This window comes from Pteropus medius, unplaced genomic scaffold (assembly GCF_902729225.1).
Source record: "Pteropus medius unplaced genomic scaffold, Ma_sr-lr_union100, whole genome shotgun sequence".
NCBI lineage: Eukaryota > Metazoa > Chordata > Mammalia > Chiroptera > Pteropodidae > Pteropus > Pteropus medius.
In genome coordinates, this window is record NW_024340695.1 from 26,583 (window position 1) to 45,453 (window position 18,871).

Below are 18,871 nucleotides of genomic sequence, written 5' to 3' on the forward strand. Positions count from 1 at the left end.
CACAAACACACCACTCTCTTGTAACTCCACTGTGAAGTGCGTGACAATCAAATTCTCAGCTTTTTAATGTTCAGCACTTGCTAGTAACTTTATTTCTCTATCTAATTTTATTTTATTTTATTTTTTTTAGGCGAGGTAACCCTTGGTTGACCTCATATATTGCAAGGACCTTGTCAGCTTACAATCCCTTTTTTTTTAATTGTTTATTTTTTATGCCTACAGCACCTGGTGGTCTTCCTAGGTGGTCTCCCATCCAAGTACTAGCCAGGCCCGACCCTGCTTAGCTTCCGAGATCAGACGAGATCAGGCTTGTTCAGGGGAGCATGGCTGTAGACTTATCCCTCTATCTAAAATATTGCTATGCATAAAAACTTAACCCAAAACTAATTTTGGCTACTTATCAGTTGTTTTTTTCATTCAAAACTATCAATATAAAATTAATCCAGAGTTTCACAGAGACAAAATTAGATTCGTACTGACAGGGTCTTGGGGGAGGAGAGAGTGAAGAGTGACTGCTAATGGGTATGAGTTTTTTGGGGGGAGTAATAAAAATATTCTGGAATTAGATACTGGTAATGGTTGCATAACCTTGTGAATATGTACAAAAGGCCAGTAAATTGTAGTTAAAATTCACTTTTAAAGCATTTGTATTACATATGTGAATTATATCTTAATTTAAAAAATTCGGTGCAGCTTGAGTCTTCTCAGAATACTGTATTTAGTAAGGCATTATTCCTTGCCGCTGGGCAAAACTTACAAGAGGCATAAAGAAAGGAAACTGTCAAAATAATCTTCATTTGAAAGTGATTTTAGGCATTAAATGAAGTAGAAACCAAACCCACGGTGAGAGATTGAAAACCGTCTCATCTCTGAGGGCGAGTGACAGCAATTGGGCTGCCCGAGCCCTTAAAAAATTATGAGATAACAGCATTTTCTCTTCTCCAAGCGGCAATATTAGCAACAGTTTACATATTATGTTAAGACTTTTACATCTCAACTCAAGACAACACCTCAGAGTGGTCATCAGGTCGATCCCACCCCGATAACCATGGATGGGTGTCCATCCTTCTAAAGAAAAATCCATTTCAATACATTCAAAAATAATGGCACAGACATGAATAAGGAGTAGATAATAGATTTCTGAAAATGTGGTCTGTAAATGGAATTTTTGTAAAGTGATTCACCATTCCTCCACTCGTTAACATAAAGATCTCAAGAATGTGTTGGCGAGGTGGTGATATTTGGCCTCAAACAATATAAGACTTACAGGTAAAGTAGCCTAAGTTTCTGATAGGCAGTTACCGTATATTAGCTTTCTAGATATTCAGGGAAAAAAAGCCAATTGTATGCAAGTGCAACAGGACTAAGAGTGTCCTCTTTCTCCTCAGATGTCACTTAAGGATAGTTGGCCACACAGACAGCTTGGAACAAAACCATGCGTAGACCACAAAGAGTAACCAGGCAAGTATGGGAACAGGAGGCCTCTTGGGGCCATCTTACTGAGTTCAGAACATGCCTGCACACCCCAGTGCCTGATTGAATATCAGACTCGTAAGCATAGGTAGAATTTCCCTGATTCTAGGGACAAAGAATGTGGCAACAGAGATGGAAAAAAGTGAATAGATTTTTGAGCTAAATTTTAGAGACAAATTATAAGAACATGCTGTAATAAAATAGTAAGTAGCTTTAAATACAGGGAAAAGAAAGAAAGGACCATCTCAATGCATTATGCTGAAGTAGAAAGAAGCTTTAACCTCTCATTTATTAAAAAAAAAAAATCAAAAAACAAAAACAAAAAACCAGAGGCCCAAGAGTAAGAATGATGAGGGATTTCTTTTGTTTGGTTTTTGATTTTTGTTATTTAAGAATGATGGTTTTTAAACACTTGGCTCATTCATAGCAGAGCCAGAACACAGTGTTCTGGCCCTCGACCTGATGGTCTCTTTTCCCTCCTTTTCCGCAGAGCTGCCAAACCACCCTCATGGCCCCAAGCTGATGAGACAAAGCAGTATCTGCCACATTTACAGCATTTATCATCCCCTTCATCCTCATAGCTCTGGATGCTCTGGTCATGTGGACTCATCACTGTATACATAATTTATCACTCAGCCTTTGAAATGGACATGGACTAATGAATGATGTTGGCGATGACTAACTTCAGTTCCTTTACTAGGTGCCAGACACTGATCCGAATGCTTTGAACTTAGTTGGTTATTTAATCCTCACAACCATCCTATGAAATGGGTACTATTATCACACTTACTCTGCGGATTAGGAAAATGAAGCACAAGGGAGTAAGTGAGCTGCGCCCTAAGCCCCAACTGTTCCTCAGACTGTCCGGCTCCCACATTCAGCTCTGATCTGGGGACAGTTCAGGTGTCTTTTTGCTCCCAAAGGATCTGTTCTGCTCTTCTCACATTACCTGTTGTGTGGTGGTGATATTTTCTTTTTTAGCTACATGCCAGGACGTTTTCTGTGGGTGATTATACGGAAATAATTAGTCTTTATGTAAGCACTGCTTTGCAGGATATGAAAGACATAACTTTCAGGCAGCCACAGAACCCAGGAGGCTGCTTGTAATCACTAGGTTTCATCATCTCCAGGAATAATTATGGATTTCAACCACTAATCACTACTTCAATTGGGTCTACACACCTTAGCTTCTTCCTCAAATTATAATAGCGATTTTCTAGAGAAAGATTAAAGATGAAGGGGCAGACATTCCGTGGTTCTTTCTCCCTGCTGGAGTTTTCTCATTGGAGAAGGAAGCAGATGCTCTTTCCTAGGGTGTCAATGTCATGGTCTAATCAAAGCCCTTTGAGTCATGGGACACGGGCCAAGGGGGACCTTACAGAGTCTCTTCGTTCAGGCTCTTTTGGTTGCATAAACAGGATCCCACTTCTAACCACCTAAAACAGAAAAGGGAGTTCGAGTATTTCATGGCCCCGAGAAAGGAAGTTCAAACAAGCCTCAGGTAGGACACATGGCTGGAACTGAAAGTTATCAGCATTCTCTCCTCTGATTTGCCAGAAGCTCAGTGGTGAACACAGTTACAAAAGTAATAGCAAATCTCCAGTTTATGTACACACGTACTTCCCAAAACCCACACTGCCCCACCGTACCCTATTCCCTCACCATCTCCTACTATCACTACTCTTACTTTTCAAAACCGAAGAGTGCTCTGGTTGTGTAAGAACTACCTTAAAAATTAGTGGTTTAAAACATCAACTGTTTTATTAAATTTAAAGATTTTTGTGGGTCAGGAATTCAGGCAGGACGCAATGGGTGGCTCTTCCTTTCCACATGGTTTCACTGGAGGTCACTTGGCGATAGCCAGCTAGTGGGTGGGTTCATGCAAGGGCCCAAGACAACTTCACTTACAGGTGGGGCTGGCTGGAAGGCTGGGCTCAGCTGGGACTGAATACATACCCATGACCTCTCCAGCATGGCAGCCTCAGGGGATGGCCTATGATGCAACTTTTCTAAGTGGCTTACTTAGGTTGGAGAGCTAACCCCCATCAACCCTGCTCATTTCACTGGTGGGTGACAGCTTCAAGAAGTGATGAAAAAAAGGTTATCTATAAAGAGAGGATAAGAATATTGTCCTTGCTTCATAGGCTTGTGAGGCCTGAGTTGATTCCATATATGTAAATCACTTAGAACAGTGCCTGGCACATAGTAAGTGCCCTGTGAGAATTCATTGTTATTTTTATGCTTGATGGACCATAGGAAAACACTCCTAACCTTAGCTAGGCCTCAAAATTTAACTCCTCGGAGGCTGATTTTTCAGGACTGTAATGGAAAGCAAAGGAAGAAAGAACTCCATTTACATGCAAATTACCAACAGTAATTCATTCAGGATTCTCAAAGTAAATATTTTCATTTCAATGTGTTATCTAATAAAAACAATAATGTCATTTTAAAGCTCTCAGGTGCCTGTTTTCTACATGAATCACAGTAATGATTACAGTACTTAAAGAATTGGTGGTCGAGGTGACCATTTAGTGATACTAACCATTTTTATTGCAATTCCCAGAGTCCCAGAGAGTCTCTCTATAAGCCAGTGTAGCAGGAACAAGTGGCTTCGCTTCCACAGCCATCAACTGCTCGGTCTAGCCTTATGTAAACTTTAACTCCTTTAATAAGCTGGAGGAAGTTTCTGTTTGTTAGAAAGTGAACTTTTTGGGTTCTATCCAGAAACTCTCAGGTGCCTTGCTATCAATCTTCATGTCTATAAAGAAAGACCGCTATTGTGAAAAGCTCATACAACACTTTTAGGTAACTCAGGGTATTCCGATCTGGCAGGACACCTGGAGCTGGCTCTAATACTCTACTGGGATGGTTCCTTAAAGCTTGGACAGAATAATTACCTCCATTAAATGAGGCAGACCTTCTGGAACTGCCTTGGCAGAGTGTTGACAGGATCAAAAGGCTCAGAAAGGTGGGAATGGTAAGAAGGATATATTGTGTGGGAGATCTAAAAACCCACCAACTGACTGTAACCCAGGAGAGCCCACAGACACTCCTTTCAGTAAGACAATAAGGAATGCATTGCTGAGAGGGACTCTGAAATATTCGAAAAGCTTGGGTTAGCTGTCTTCGGAAGGTCAATATTGGAAATGGAAGAATCTGACATTGACCTGGGCTCCATAGAATAAGTGAAACTAAGAGGACTTTAGAATGGCAGATGGAAGTGCTTCATTGTCAGAGGCAAGGTTGATGTCATCTACTGGTCAGCAAGACTTGGAGTGAAAATTGGGATACCTTGAATGCCAGGTATCTGTAGCAATCGTAGTGTTGCAAGGAGAGACAATAGATGGAGAGCAGACCAGGTAACTTTTATAACCAATAAAACAAAAGAGCTGGAGAGTAGAAACCTGCATAAGCTGCAATAATGGAAAGCCAGGGTCCTTTGCTTTGTTTCCACATCTAAGTCAGTACATAAATCCAGAACTCACTGATTTAAGGTGAGGCTATAGAAAGAATCTACAGAAACACTCTAAGTATAGTAAATATTTGCCCAGGTTTTCCCCTAACGGTATATGTGTCTATCTGCTAGGGTAATTATATACTGGAGAAATAGGAATATCTAGGTCTGTGTACCTGAAATGCAATCATATTCCTATAGACAGAGCTCAGGGGTGGGGAAGGTGTGCCAGATGGTAAATAGAATTCTGTTGATAATGTACAACTGGGATAGATATTCTTAATAGCTAGCAGAAACTTCAATTGATTCCCTGACCTGTGGATTAAGAGCCAGAATAATAGGAGGAGTTATATGGATGCCCTTGAAACTGTTCCTGCTCTTAGCCACTATAATAAATCATCATCAGTGTCACATCCCAGGTGAAACTGTAGAGCTTAAAGCCATTATCAAAGACTTAAGTCATGTGTGAGTGGCAATTCCCATCAAGTCTGTGTTATCTGACTGTCTGCAGCAAAAACCAGATGCATCATGGCAGAGGACAGTGAACTACCATAAACCTAATGAAGTGATGGCTCAAATTTCAGCAGCTATGTTGGGTAGAGTATCTTCACTTGAATTAATCAATATAGCCTCTGCTATGGCACACAGCCATCGACCTGGCAAGCACATTCTTCTCAATATTTATTAGTAAGGAAGATCAAAAGAGTTCATTTTTAACATGAAAAGGCAAGCACTGTACATTCACTGTTCCTTGTCTAAGAGTTTTCCTTTGTGGCATAGTCTGTGAAGATTTCAATTGTCTTGATATTCTGCACATATCACATTTGTCCACCACATTGAATATATCAATGCTAATTATACCTATGGAGTAAGAAATAAACCACTGTAGATGCCCTAGTAAGAAACGTGTGCCAGGAGGTAGGAGGAAAAACTCCACAAAAATTAAGGAGCCTACCATATTGATGAAATTTTTGGAGGAGAAATGATCTGGGATATGCTGACAACCCCTATCTTATCTGAAGGAGAAGTTGTAATACCTCATGATCTCTATAAAAAGCAAAAGATATACTGGACTTCTCTGGATTTTAAAGGTAACAATTATGGCTCTTGGAGGTAGTATCCCAATTCATATACCAAGTGATTAAAAAGCTGCCAGTTTTGAGTGATGCCCAGAGAAAAAGAAGACTCCGTAGAAATCAAGAGTGTGATTAAAACCTGCCCTGCCACTTTGGCCACATGATCCAATGGGTACAATGGACTAGAAATATCCAGAGATGATAAGGTTGGTGTCTGGAGTCTGACAAGATCTGATAGGAGAATCTAGGTTTCGGAAGCAAATGCCATGCCTTCTGTGACAAGGAAATATTTGCCTTTTGAGAAAGAATAACAGCAACAACTCCTGGAGAGCTCTTGGGAACTGGAAGAAATTGATGAGCATGTGACTAGAGTTGCCCATCATGAACTGGGTATGATTAGATCCATCAAATCATATGGTCAGCAGTGCAGCAGCAATCCATTGCTATAGAAACTGTACATTCAGGATCAGGCTCAGGTAGGTTCTCAAAGGTAGGTTCTGCAGAGGAATCTACTCCATATTCATGCAAGTATACCCCAGAAGTGCAAGGTGGCTATCCTGACCATTGCAGGAGGGACATTGATAGATAAATGCTTCCTCCTTCTGTTTTTAAGAAGCCACTTCTAAGATGCACTTTCCAACATTCTTCAGAAGTGTCTTCAGGATTGAGCAGCAGTCACCAACAGCAGCAGCCAACTCTTTAACACATCTTTGTGTTGGCTTTCCCTCAGCGGTGTGCCAGAGCCAATCCATACTGACTCATGAGAGCTGGTTTTGCCCATCGCTTCCCAACTCCACATTTAGTAATTTCTCATTGAAACTGGCCATGGAAAATGGCAAAATCACAAATCAAGGTTATTGGAGGTTTTTTTTTTTTCCAGAGAACTGGTTGATATTCATCAACACACTGTAGATGTATATATGGATATATGTGTGTTTTAGGCTGAGAGAGCTGTATTTCTAAAGCGGCACTGTCCAAAATGGTAGCCACTGGCCACGTGTGACCATTTAAATTTAAGTTAATTAAAATGAAATATAATGTTAAATTCAGTTCCAGAGTCAACTAGCCACTTTTCATGTACTCAACAAGAAGTAATTATAGGAGTGACATCAAAATGGTATAACAGGAGTGATGTGAGGTGATGGAAATGTTACCTTATTGTAGTAATTATTCTGCAATACATATGTGTGTAAAATTATCAGGTTGTACACCTTAAACTTGAACAATGTTTATGTCAATTAGAGCTCAAAAAAGTTGGGGTTTGGGGGAAAAGTAATCAAATGTTCAATATCGAACCACACCAATATAGAAAACTTCCATCATCCCAGAAAAATATTTTGGACAGTGCTGTGAAAGAGCTGTAGCATTTGGAACCCAGGTTTAGATTGTCGTGGAACAACCACAGCTGAATGTGTTGATGGGGAAGAGGCTTTCTCCTCTGTTCCCTTCGCCTGAAATGCCAAACCTCAGAGCTCTCTTCTGCTGAAGCTAGGGAGAACTGCACTAACTCTTGAGACCTCCAGCGACACCTTGTGGCAGCAAAAGCAATAACAGTTTAAAAATCCCCTCTCCTTAAAGACCTGAGCTATTTCTGGTTTTTCTGTCCACTGAGCACATACATGTAACCAGAACGGGCCCATTGTGCTGGAGAGAGAGTCTAATATTTATTATCACGTTCTATTCTGAAGTTTCATTCTGTATTTTCTCATCTAATCATAACAACTTTGAGAAGTGGATGCTACTGGTATTATCCCCATCGTAGACATGAAATAACTGAGGCTCAGAGAGACTGATTAACTAGTCCGAGGTCATTAGTGGTGAGGTTGGGAAGAAAGCTGTTCTTGTGCTGATAGGTTGGGTTTCATGGTCATGTCATTTGAATATTAAAAGGAATGTGACTTCATTCTTACCCAAAAATGGTGCAGTTGGATATAGCATGTACAAATACAGAGCACAGGAAAAATGTTGCATGTGTTAATTTTCTTTCTCCATCTCTTCATGTTTTTTGGAGCAGGGAGGATGCCTTCTCATTAAACTTTTATTACCCTCAGGAGTAAATCAGATGTCCCCATTAACAGATTCCTCACCCCAAATGAATAAATTCAAAGATGATATTTCAGTAAGACTGCACAGTACACAAAATAAATTCCATTAAATTTTAAATAATAAAACTTGCTACCAAGTTATATTACACCTCACTTAAGAAGGTCAACGCATGTTAATGCTGGGTTCATCTGGAAGCCATTTCAGAGTCTTTTTGTAAATGTCTAACTAAGGAACAAAATTATAGTATTACCTGCAAAGGTTTTTCAAGGTCTCCAATTGCCAAATTGTTTTTTATAACTGAGACATTGACTTCTGCTACATATCAAGTGCACTTTTGTGAGCTTCCACCACTTGTCAATCATTCTGAGTCCTTAATTAGGGCTCTTCCAAGGAGACTCTGACATCCCAGAGTGTGATGCTTCCACATGGCTCCCCACTCTCTTTCCCAAATCAAAAACCTTGTCAGCAGACACGGTCAAAAAAAGGCACTTGCTACTTCTTGGGGAGATATTTTTAAAGTGTGGGTGGGGGCGACGGCGTGTGCTTTGGGAATGCTGAGTCATTGGAAGCAGGGCAGTAGAAACTTGCTGTGCCTGACGAAATGCCTTCCAGAGCCCCACTCCAGCCAACAGCGGCTAAACATTCCGATGATTTCGTATGGCTGAAAAGATATAGGTGCTGCCTCCCGAAAAGTATACACTCAGCAAAAACAGAGCCGGACACTGCTGAAAGGGCTTCGAGGCACCAGCTGTGTCTACAGCTGCTCAGCTTCCCAGCTTCCCTGATGAACCAGCATTCTTGGTTTGAGCAAGGAATGTTCCACATGGCCTCTTATTCAGAAAAGCCAATGAGAGCCAGTGGGAGGGATATGAACAGAAGCAAAGGGCAGGTGGGGCTAGCCAGATTATGAGAGATAGCAGTTTATAGTGGTAAGAACAGGTACGAGGACTCATAAGATGTAGTCTGCTTTCTTATTTGAATAATACCCTTGTTTCTGTAGGACATACTGGCTACTGGAAGAGTCAAAGCATTGGATTCCACCCCATCTAGTCTTTGGAACCTTAACTCAATCAGCCCTTTTTCTCTCTCTCCATTTATGGGAAATAGATGGATACCAACCCTCATCCCAGGTGCTGCTGGTCCTGTTCAACAACTCTGTTTCCTGCGTTGCTGTGTCTCTGGCCCCTCTGCCCCTAAGACCTCAGGTTCTCCTGCTGCTCAGGCCCCTCCCCCGGGCCATAGGGAAGGAACACCAGTCTTCCTGTCTTGGTATCACTGTGGCTACTACCTCTTTGCCACTGCCTCTGAACTTCAGGCTCACAGATATTTCTATCCAAACAGTTTTTTTTCCCACCAAATGTGTCTGTTCTCTCAATCAATCTTAGATGTTCACGAATCATACTGAGGTTCTCAAAAACTAAGGTGAATATATTATTGGTACCATATCACTAATGCTTTTGAGAGTGAGGGAGCAAGATTAATTAGTATGCCAGAACAACAGGCGTAAACTGAGACTGTCTCAAACTGGGCATACATTCATTCTCTCAAAACACAGCAACTCTGAGTTTTAAGGTTTATAGCCACCTCTGTGGGGGAGCAAGCTACTCATGAGATAACAGGAGCGATTCATGACATATTACTTTGGGGTACACACTGTCCTTTTTTGTTTCATTCTGAGTCCAGAAATTTAGCATGGTTCAACCAGCTGGCAAGATGTGTTCCCTACAATCCTCTCCATCCCCTCTTTTGCCTCCCTGTCTTTGTCCAAGAGTCTGTCTCTGTCTAGGGGCCCATCACCCTAGGGTCCTCTCTCCTTTCTCTGGACACCCAACTTCCTCCAGGCATGACAGTGGGCACCATTGCTCCTGCTAGAGCCACTGCCCCTGCTGCAGGTCGGCCCTGATGTCCAAATCCAGAATGAGTCTGTTCACAAGACTTACCTCTTCTCGTTGGGAGAGGCAGACTAGAACACACTATGGAATTACATATGCCTTTCCAGGAGAGTTTGATGCTTTACAGAAACAACAGGATCTGATGTTTAGATCGGAAGCTTCTGAGTGCCAATTTCAAGGAAAGGCAAAGAGCGAGAAGACTAAGGGGAAGAGAGTAAAATCAAATTTTATACATGAAGCAAATTCTAAAATGATGGAAATGCCAATCAGTGAGACACCTGCCCCTAAAAACATACAGATTTTTTTAAAAATGTTCTCATAATTGAGATGGGTGAGTGTGGTAGTGGGGTTTAGCAGTGGACTATAAATTTTTGTTAATGTGGAGAATAAAAAGACTACAAGTGTTGTTTCCAAAGTTTAATGAAGTAAAAATTCAAAATGGAATTTCTGCATATAAAATTCTCATAGTTACATGACCAAAGACCAGAAGGGAACAAGAGAAAATGAAATATTTAGATTATAGATAGGAGTGGTGGCGTGATGAACAGGGCTTTCTCTATTTCCTTTTTTTTCCCCCTATTATAACAGCTATAATGTTAAGAATAATTCAAATGAATGAAGTACTCTTTAACACTAGGCACTCCGAAAACAATTTCATTTATGCAGCTGAAATAGGCCTCACAGCGGATGCTCGTGGCTCCTTCCGGGCCATGGCTCAGCTGCAGGAGTGTCTTTCCCATCCAAGCGAGAAGCAGAGGGTAGGACTGAGTCTTTCAGAGGCATCCTGACAGTGTGATAGTAACACAACCAGAGCATCCCCAGCAAGTGAGCAGACGCAGGCCCCGTCCCACTCCTTCCCACCAGAGCCGAACCAGCTTCTCCTAGTCTCTCTCAAGGCTGTCACACCAGGAGGAAAGCACTGGCCTCTCCCAGCTCTACTTCCTTCTGGGATTCAGACAGAACCATTACGTTGTCTTCCACTGGGAGATACATTTAATCAGGCAAAACCTTCTCTGGCTGAATCCTACTGACGCTGGCAAGTGTATTTCTTGATTCATGCTACATCTTGAGTCAGACTGCAGTCATCACCTGAACACTGGCCTTGACTCTGTTTCAGAGGTCAAGACAAGCAGCTGAAACCTCTGTGACTTTTTTCCTGTAAACCCACATAGAACTTTGTGGGCCGGGGAAGGCTTTGTGCACTTCCGTAGATGCTTATATATTTTAGATTCCTTAAATATAGAGATGATCAATAATAGCTAACATTTTTAAGTGCTTACAATGTACAGGAACTGTGCTAAGCGATTCCTTACATGATCTTACTTACTGTCTTCTTAGGCTGTCACACCCTCTCCTCTCCATCTACTCCAGCTCCTACACTGCTACCAATTGCTGAGCTCAGGAGAGAAGGTACAATAATTATCCCCACCCTGAAGATGAGGAAAGAAGACCTTAGATTAAGAAACTTGCCCTGGGTCACGTTAAGTAACAAGCCAGCATTGGAAACCAGGCCTTTGGACTCCAAAACCTGAACTCTTAAACCAATATGTTTTTTATTGTCTCTAGCAAAATAAAAAACCTGTAGTTGATCGCTGGGATGTTTAAACTAACGTTTTCTTTTTTAGTTGTTTATTTTAACTGCCAGAAACTCTAGATCTGGAAGGGACTGAGAGATTGATTATTTTCGTGCGTCTCCCTTCTTTAGGAAACTGTCATCTTTGGGCCCCTGGATGAATTCAGGTCCAAGAGAAGAAGGCATTACAATTGGCCAGGCCAGAATCTGGGCCTCGCCTGAGGACGGTGGGAGTGAGGGATGGTTCCCTCGCCAACACAAAGGGAATGTGCAGCTCAAAGCCACTCCTGCCTGAATCTGTGGGTTTGGTCAGTCTCAGAATCTCCATAAACACACCAATTTGTCATTTCTCTGGAAAGGAAAGAGATTATGTATTCTCACACCTGGGACTGCTCAGCCCAGAGATTTGAGTCTACAAATAAAGTCAGTCACATCCATCAGACAATCGAAGCCTTCACCTAGCTTGACGTACTGAATACCTACAAGGCCAAAAAGAGGAGCGAGGAGGAAGAGAGAGCAGCTGCCACTTCTCTGACTCAGCGTATTACTCACCCGCAGTGACTAGGCGTCTACGTGAGCCGGCAGACACAAGCCTAGCTGGGTTACCTGCGACAAGGGGCCTTTCGGACCTAGTGGGTGAAGCCTCCTGAAATCAGGGTTATAGTCCACAAAAGAAGTGTCCCTTCCTGCAGCCCAATGATAACCTTTAACGTGGTGACAAGAGCTAATGACGATGGACCCTGCACACTGTGCCCTGAGCTTTACATGCACCGTCTCATTTAATATTTACAATGACCTTGTGAGGTAAGTGCCACTACAATCAGCATCCCCATTGTACAGATGAGAACATTAAAGGTTATTGAAGTGGGGCTGGTAATACTGAGTTTGACTCCCTGTACTGTTCTGTTCCCTTCTCTGTGCTGCTTTGTGTCCCTGGGAGACTGGCCTCTGTGAATTATTCATCAACAGGGCCTATTTGCCCTGTACTTTCAGTTAATTTGGACCAATGAGAGGAACTGGCTTGAGATGGGAAGCCAGGAGAAGGGAGGTGTGGGTATTTCTCGCCCCCACTTCCTGCTTCCTGCTGGGTCAGTTTGGGTAGTGGCAGCTTTCATCTTCCAGGGCCACAGCTCTGGTCCAGTGGGTCCCCTCACACACTATGGCTTTCCTTGAATTCAGGCTGAGGCAGAAACTGAATTTCTTCGTCAAGTTGACACAGCTAAATAAGGCAAAGCTGGGATTAGAAATCTTGGCAGTCTGACTCCAGAACCCACATTTTAAATCACTATCTACATTAGATAAAGCACTAAATAAGGTCACCGATGACAGGGAAAAGAGAGGCCAATAGATCAAAGGACACTTTCAGCTTTAAAATTGCTCTGTCCTCTGATTACAGAATTTCTAACAAGGAAGCACTTAGGAATGTATCATCTAAGTAAGCATTTAGGAATGTATCATCTTCATTATTGGAGATATCATAGTACTAAACTGGGTTCTGATATCCTGCAATACTCCTGCAGTTAATACCAGATCACAGTTTCTTCCCTTGCTTTATACTCCCAATTTGTCCTCTCTCTCTCCCTCTGCTCTAGTGTGGGTTCTCTCATAAACAAAACCTGAGATAAAGGCTTAAATTTTGTTGAAAATGTGATCTCAGGGAACAGGGTGGAGGTGTGAACAGAGGAGGAAAAGGATTATCAAGGATGTATCATCAAGTTGGCCTCTGTTACAGACCACTAGCTGCCACTCCCACTGGATTTCTGAGGAGCTTTATAAATTGCAGCTCAGAGCTGTCTGCCTGAGGGAGAAAACAAGAAAGTATCCATCGACTTTCATCCCACTGGTCAAATGTGGCCCCACAGATGTCAGCTCCCTCATACTGTGAGTTGTCCATGCCTGAGCACTGTTCTGGTCCCTATAGTGTGGTGTCCGGACACTCCAGCCTCAGATAAATGAGAGGGCCAGACCACAAGGCTCGTCTCTGTCAGGCTGCACCTGTGCAAAGCTGATTGAAGCCTGCACAGACCTTGTGACCACAGAAGAGGTATGAGCAAGAGGATGTGGAGCGTTGCACAATAAGTGACTGGTACAATCCATTTCTTACACTTGTTTGTGCTCCCCTTTAAATTTACTCTATTATTGTCCCCTTCAAGCTGGCAGCCAGTCCTGATATTCTCTACAAAAGCAGTTGCTGCTTTTACAACTAATCCTAAGACCATAACGATATTCCTCATCTCCCTCCTTTATCACTTATTTAGACTTCTCTTGCCCTTATCCAGCAATGTGGCTGGTCTAGGTTGCTTGCTGGGAGGGTGACTTTGACTATCAGAATTTCTCAGACAAGAATCTCCTGAAACACCGTCATGGAAGCTTTTCTGGTTTTCACAGCATTCCTTTTGTCGATCATTGACTTACCTGAGCCTGTCATTTTCTTCATTTTCCTTTTTCAAAGCTTCCAAAGCAGTCTAAGAAAACACCGGCCAACTCAATCCCATACTGTTTAAGGACCAGAGCTACCACATAACCCAATACTTTTCTTTCTGCCTGCACCTCATCCCAATCCATCACAGATAAGAGTAATTAAGATGCTGCGGGTCAGGCATCACCACTCCACCTAGCACCAATAATAGGATCCTTATTACCTATGCTCCAAAATTTCAGTCCCAACTATTGCACCCTGGGCTCCTGGAAAGCAGAGCCTGAAATAAAGTCTTGTGTGGATGTGAAGCAAGGAAGGAAGAGTTTTCAAGGTGCACTACAATGGGCAACCAGTGCCTTATCCCAAGAAACTTTCTGAGGAGCCTCATGTAATCAACCTGACAACTGGCCACGTGGGTACATTTATCTATTAGCTTCCATCCCCATTGGTTAAGGCTTATCGGGTTAGCTCCCTTGCATTTCCAGGTTGTACCTGTGTGAATGCCCAGCAAGGCCTCACACCCAAACCTTGGAGCAAACCAAGGCAGAAAGTCGAGGTAGGTGGTATATGCCAGAAACGAGGTGCTATCAGGTCGTACCTGCACAAACTGGTGGAAGCCTGTGTGAAACAGATCGCTGCTGTGATGGTTGGAATGAAAGAAAGGTCTTTTTTTCTAACTTTTATTCCAACATTATTCCAATAAAATATTATCTAGTGAGACAAATACTATTATATCAACTGTACCCCCTATCATTTGTAGACCCTTCAGAAATCAAAAGGATGGAGAGAGGTTGGATGAAGAGGGGCCGGGGAGAAGCCATGGAGGGGGGCTGTTAAAAGTTGTGATTCTTCTTTTTAACAATGATAGAGGAAAACAGTAGACATTATAGGGGGTATATCCTTATTTAGCTTTAGCCAAGTGCAATTGAATATCGAAAATATGTGTGCGCTGTCATAATAAATGACACAAAAATACTAATTAGACTCGAAAGAATTGACCTGAACAAGCCTTTAATCAATTTAGATCACTACCGTAAGTGTATTTTTTCCCGCTACTTCTCACAATGCTACATATTATTGACACTCATGGTTATTCAGTCTTGCTGCCTAAAATTTTGCAATCTTTGCTTTGGTGGCAAAGGCAAAGAGAAGAAAGTATTCTCTAATCCTTGAGAGCACAAGAATGCGACATTTGCCCACAGGCATTGTGTTTATGGCGATTTTTCTTCTTTCAACCATGTTTTCACTTACATCATTTGGAAGTGACTTGAAGTAACGGAGCAGTCATAGACAATCAAATATCAAGTAAATCTTAATGAGGATAAAATAGTTTGCTCATTTAAATACAACTTCAGGATTTTCGCAAGCTCTTTTTCTTCTCTATTCCTTTTAAAACGACCATGAGAAATAGTAGCTAAGGAAGGTAACAAGATAGCATGTAAATTATAATCCTAATTTTGTATAAAAATAAAAGTATGTATATATAATGTACCATAAACATGAAGGGAAAATGATTAGAAAAATATAGACCAAAATGTTAGCAATAATTATCTCTGAAAGTGGGACCGAAGTGATAGTTATTTTCTTCCTATACTTTTCTGCATGTCCTCAATCCCACATTGTCGCCCTGGGTGCTCCAGAATCTGGCCTTGTGTTGATACTGTGGAAAACTTGCTTTATATTTCATATGCTAAGGAAAACGAACTACTCGATGGTTATCATGACAACTGTCAAAAGGCTACAGAAACCACTTAGCACTGGAACATGGGGCCTTCACTGCTCATGAGAGTCTCCAGGCTGCACACCTAATTCCCAAAATCATCTTCACAGGGACCAGCCTTGACAGAAGCTCCTTGGATGTGTTATCAAGAAAATCAAGATCTTGGGATGAGGGATGGGAGGAAAAGGGAAATTGGATGAAGGTGGTTAAAAGGCACTACCTTTCAGTTACGAGATAAATCCTGGGGATGTAATGTACAATGATGGCTACAGTTAGCACTGCTGTATGGTATAGATGAAAATTGCTAAGAGAGAGCTTGAGAGTTCTCATCACAAGGGAAGAACATTTTTTGTAATGGTATGAGGAGATGGATGGTAACTAAACTTATTTTGGTATTTACTTCACAATAATGTATGTCATGTGATTATGCTGTACACCTTAAACTTCTATAGAGCTGTTTATCAGTTACATCTCAATGAAACTGAAAAAAAAAAAGGATTAGAAAGCAGTTCCATAGGTATAAAATGTATAAAATTGGTTATTAAAAATAACAAATGACATCATAAAAAAAAAACAAAAAACCAAGATCCTGAGCTTTCATTCCCATGTCAAAGACTAAGAAACTCTCATATTAGTCTTTATAAATCAAGAGAGTCAATCAGATCCTAGCTGTAAATCAGACCTAGGGCTCAACCAAAGTAATATAATCACCTAAAGGTATTTGGCAGGTTTTCCCAGATGTTTAATAAGTTTTATTAAATTTAAAGTTATTTCTTTGGAACCTACTGATAAAAGTTACAGAGAATGACCACATTCTTACACTCTGTAGAGTGTAAGCTGCCCACACATTTTTTCAGACTCATAGGTTATTTTTCTCAGGCTGGACATGCTGGGATAACACACGGTCAGTTCCTCTGGAAGACGAGACACTGGGCTCCATGATATCTGGAGGGCCTCTAAAGTGCCATGACTCAGGTCAGCTTTAATCATTGTCACTTCCCTCATCTCCATACCTCGCCAACCCCAAGTCTTATTGCTCCTCTGCCCTGAAAACCTCTGGAACCCATCCTCCCCGTCCACACTTCGCTTCTGCAGCCTTGGGCCAGGCCATGGTCCTCTCTCAACTTCATTGCTGCACTGGCCCTTGACTGAGACCCCTGACTCTACTTTAACCATGCCATCCAGCCTTCTCATGATCATATCGCTTCTCAGCATAACACCCTTCCATGACTCCTAATTGCCCTCTGAATAAAGTCCTATTTCGTTGGCATGACCTAGAAGCCCGTGGTTCCCCTGGCTGGACCACTTATCCCACTCTCCCCTTTACCTGACTAACCCCTACTCATCTTTCTGTCCTCAGGTTAGACGTTACCAGTTCTGGAGAACATATCCCCAATCTCAGCAAGGTTAGATGCTCCTTTTCTGGATCCCATCATGTCCCTGGGATGAAATGGCCCACTTACTCCCTCTCACGCTAGGCCATCAGCTCTTTCTGGTCATGGACTAGGTCTTGCTATCTTTGCTCCCCCAGCTCTTAACACACTGCCAGACACATGAAAGACATTCAGAAAATACTGAGTGAATAGGAAACGATAACATCACAGTGCTCCTGGTTTGCCAAAGATAGAATCACTAGCCATCCTCACTTCCCTTGACACAGACACACCTTTGGAACTTTATCAGATCAATTACAGAACCATTTCAGATTTCTTCTTCTTTCCTGTGTCCCTTACACAAAGAATGAAATAAGGGAAGCTGATCACTGGAGGTTTTGTATTAAAATTCCTTTTTGGAAGACAAAGGCCGAAAGGCCTTGAATCTGGTATCCAAACATCTTTCTCCGTTTGGGAGGCTGGACTTATACTTTTCTAGGTGTACGTTTTGGTCTGTCTGGTCATGAAAAAGCTTGAAACTACACAGACTCTATGGCTGTGCTGCATGGCATAAAAGTTTCAAATGCTATTGGTCCCTTCTTTTATTTCATTGTGAATTAGGAAGAAATTGTTGAGAGGCACAACACATCGGTTAATAAAAATCCTAGTTTCCTGACCTGATACCAGGTTTAGTCTTTTTTTCGCCAATTGAGCAGTCAGCTGCCTGTGCAGGGGTAATCGAAGAAGCAACCTCTGGGACCCTAAAAGTCCAAGAATCTCCCCCAAGGCCTACCAGGTACTACTCGCTCTCTCTTTTTTTTAATACTACTGCTTAGAGATAATTGATAGTATAATTTTTCAAACTTTTCACAGATACACTCATTTTGGACCTTTTTTTTTATAAAGTGAAATCATTTTTATCTTGCTTTTTTCAATTAAAAAGAAATTTTAATGGGCCAAGAGTTTAATTTTAGCATATTTGGAAACTTCCTTTCCTTTTCACTCATCTCCCTATGCCCCTATGGGTCATCAACTTATTCTCTGTACCTACAGGTCTGTTTGTTTTGTTTGCTCATTTGTTTTGTTTTTATAGATTCCACATATAACTGAAGTCATATGTTATTTGTCTTTCTCCATCTGACTTATTTAGCATAATACACTCTAGGTCCACCCATGTCGTCACAAATGGCAAGATTTCATTTTTTATTGCTGAGTAATATTCTATTTATATATGTACAACATCTTCTTTATCCACTCTACTACCAATAGACACCTAGGTTGCTTCCATATCTTCACTATTATAAGTAATGCTACAATGAACACAGGGAGGCATATATATTTTTTAATTCATGTTTTTGTTTTCTTCGAAAAATTTCTAGCAGCAGTATTGCTGAGTCATCTGGCAACTCTATTTTAAATTTTTGAGGAATCTCCGTACTGTCCATAGTGGCTGCACCAATTTACAGTCCCAACGACAGCACTTGTTATTGGTCGATTTATTGATGATAGCCATTTTTTCTTCATGTAAAACTTAAGCCACAGAATTATGGTCCCAGCTATGTTGACAGCCAAAGTTCATAATTATCAAAGTAAAAATTTGATGTCTCTTCTTGGTCCATCCCTTATTGGTCTAATAGCTTCCTCCCAAAAAGGAGTGTGTATCTTATGGGGGTGCTAAATGTACAAATAAGGGCTTTAAGTCAACACCATTATTTCATTTTCAAATTATTTCCTTTTTCTAGAAAAATATATTGTCAGTTGAACTCTGCATAACTAAAAAAGACATTTAACTGAGCTTAAGCTCATTTACAGGAACCAGTCTCCTTTTATCCCATGTTCATTCAA

At 41.4% G+C, this 18,871-nt stretch overlaps 1 pseudogene; it reads right to left on the bottom strand.

Annotated features, from left to right (window-relative positions):
* Positions 1-213: 213 nt before the first annotated feature.
* Positions 214-335, bottom strand: LOC120603957 (uncharacterized; annotated as a pseudogene).
* Positions 336-18,871: the final 18,536 nt, after the last annotated feature.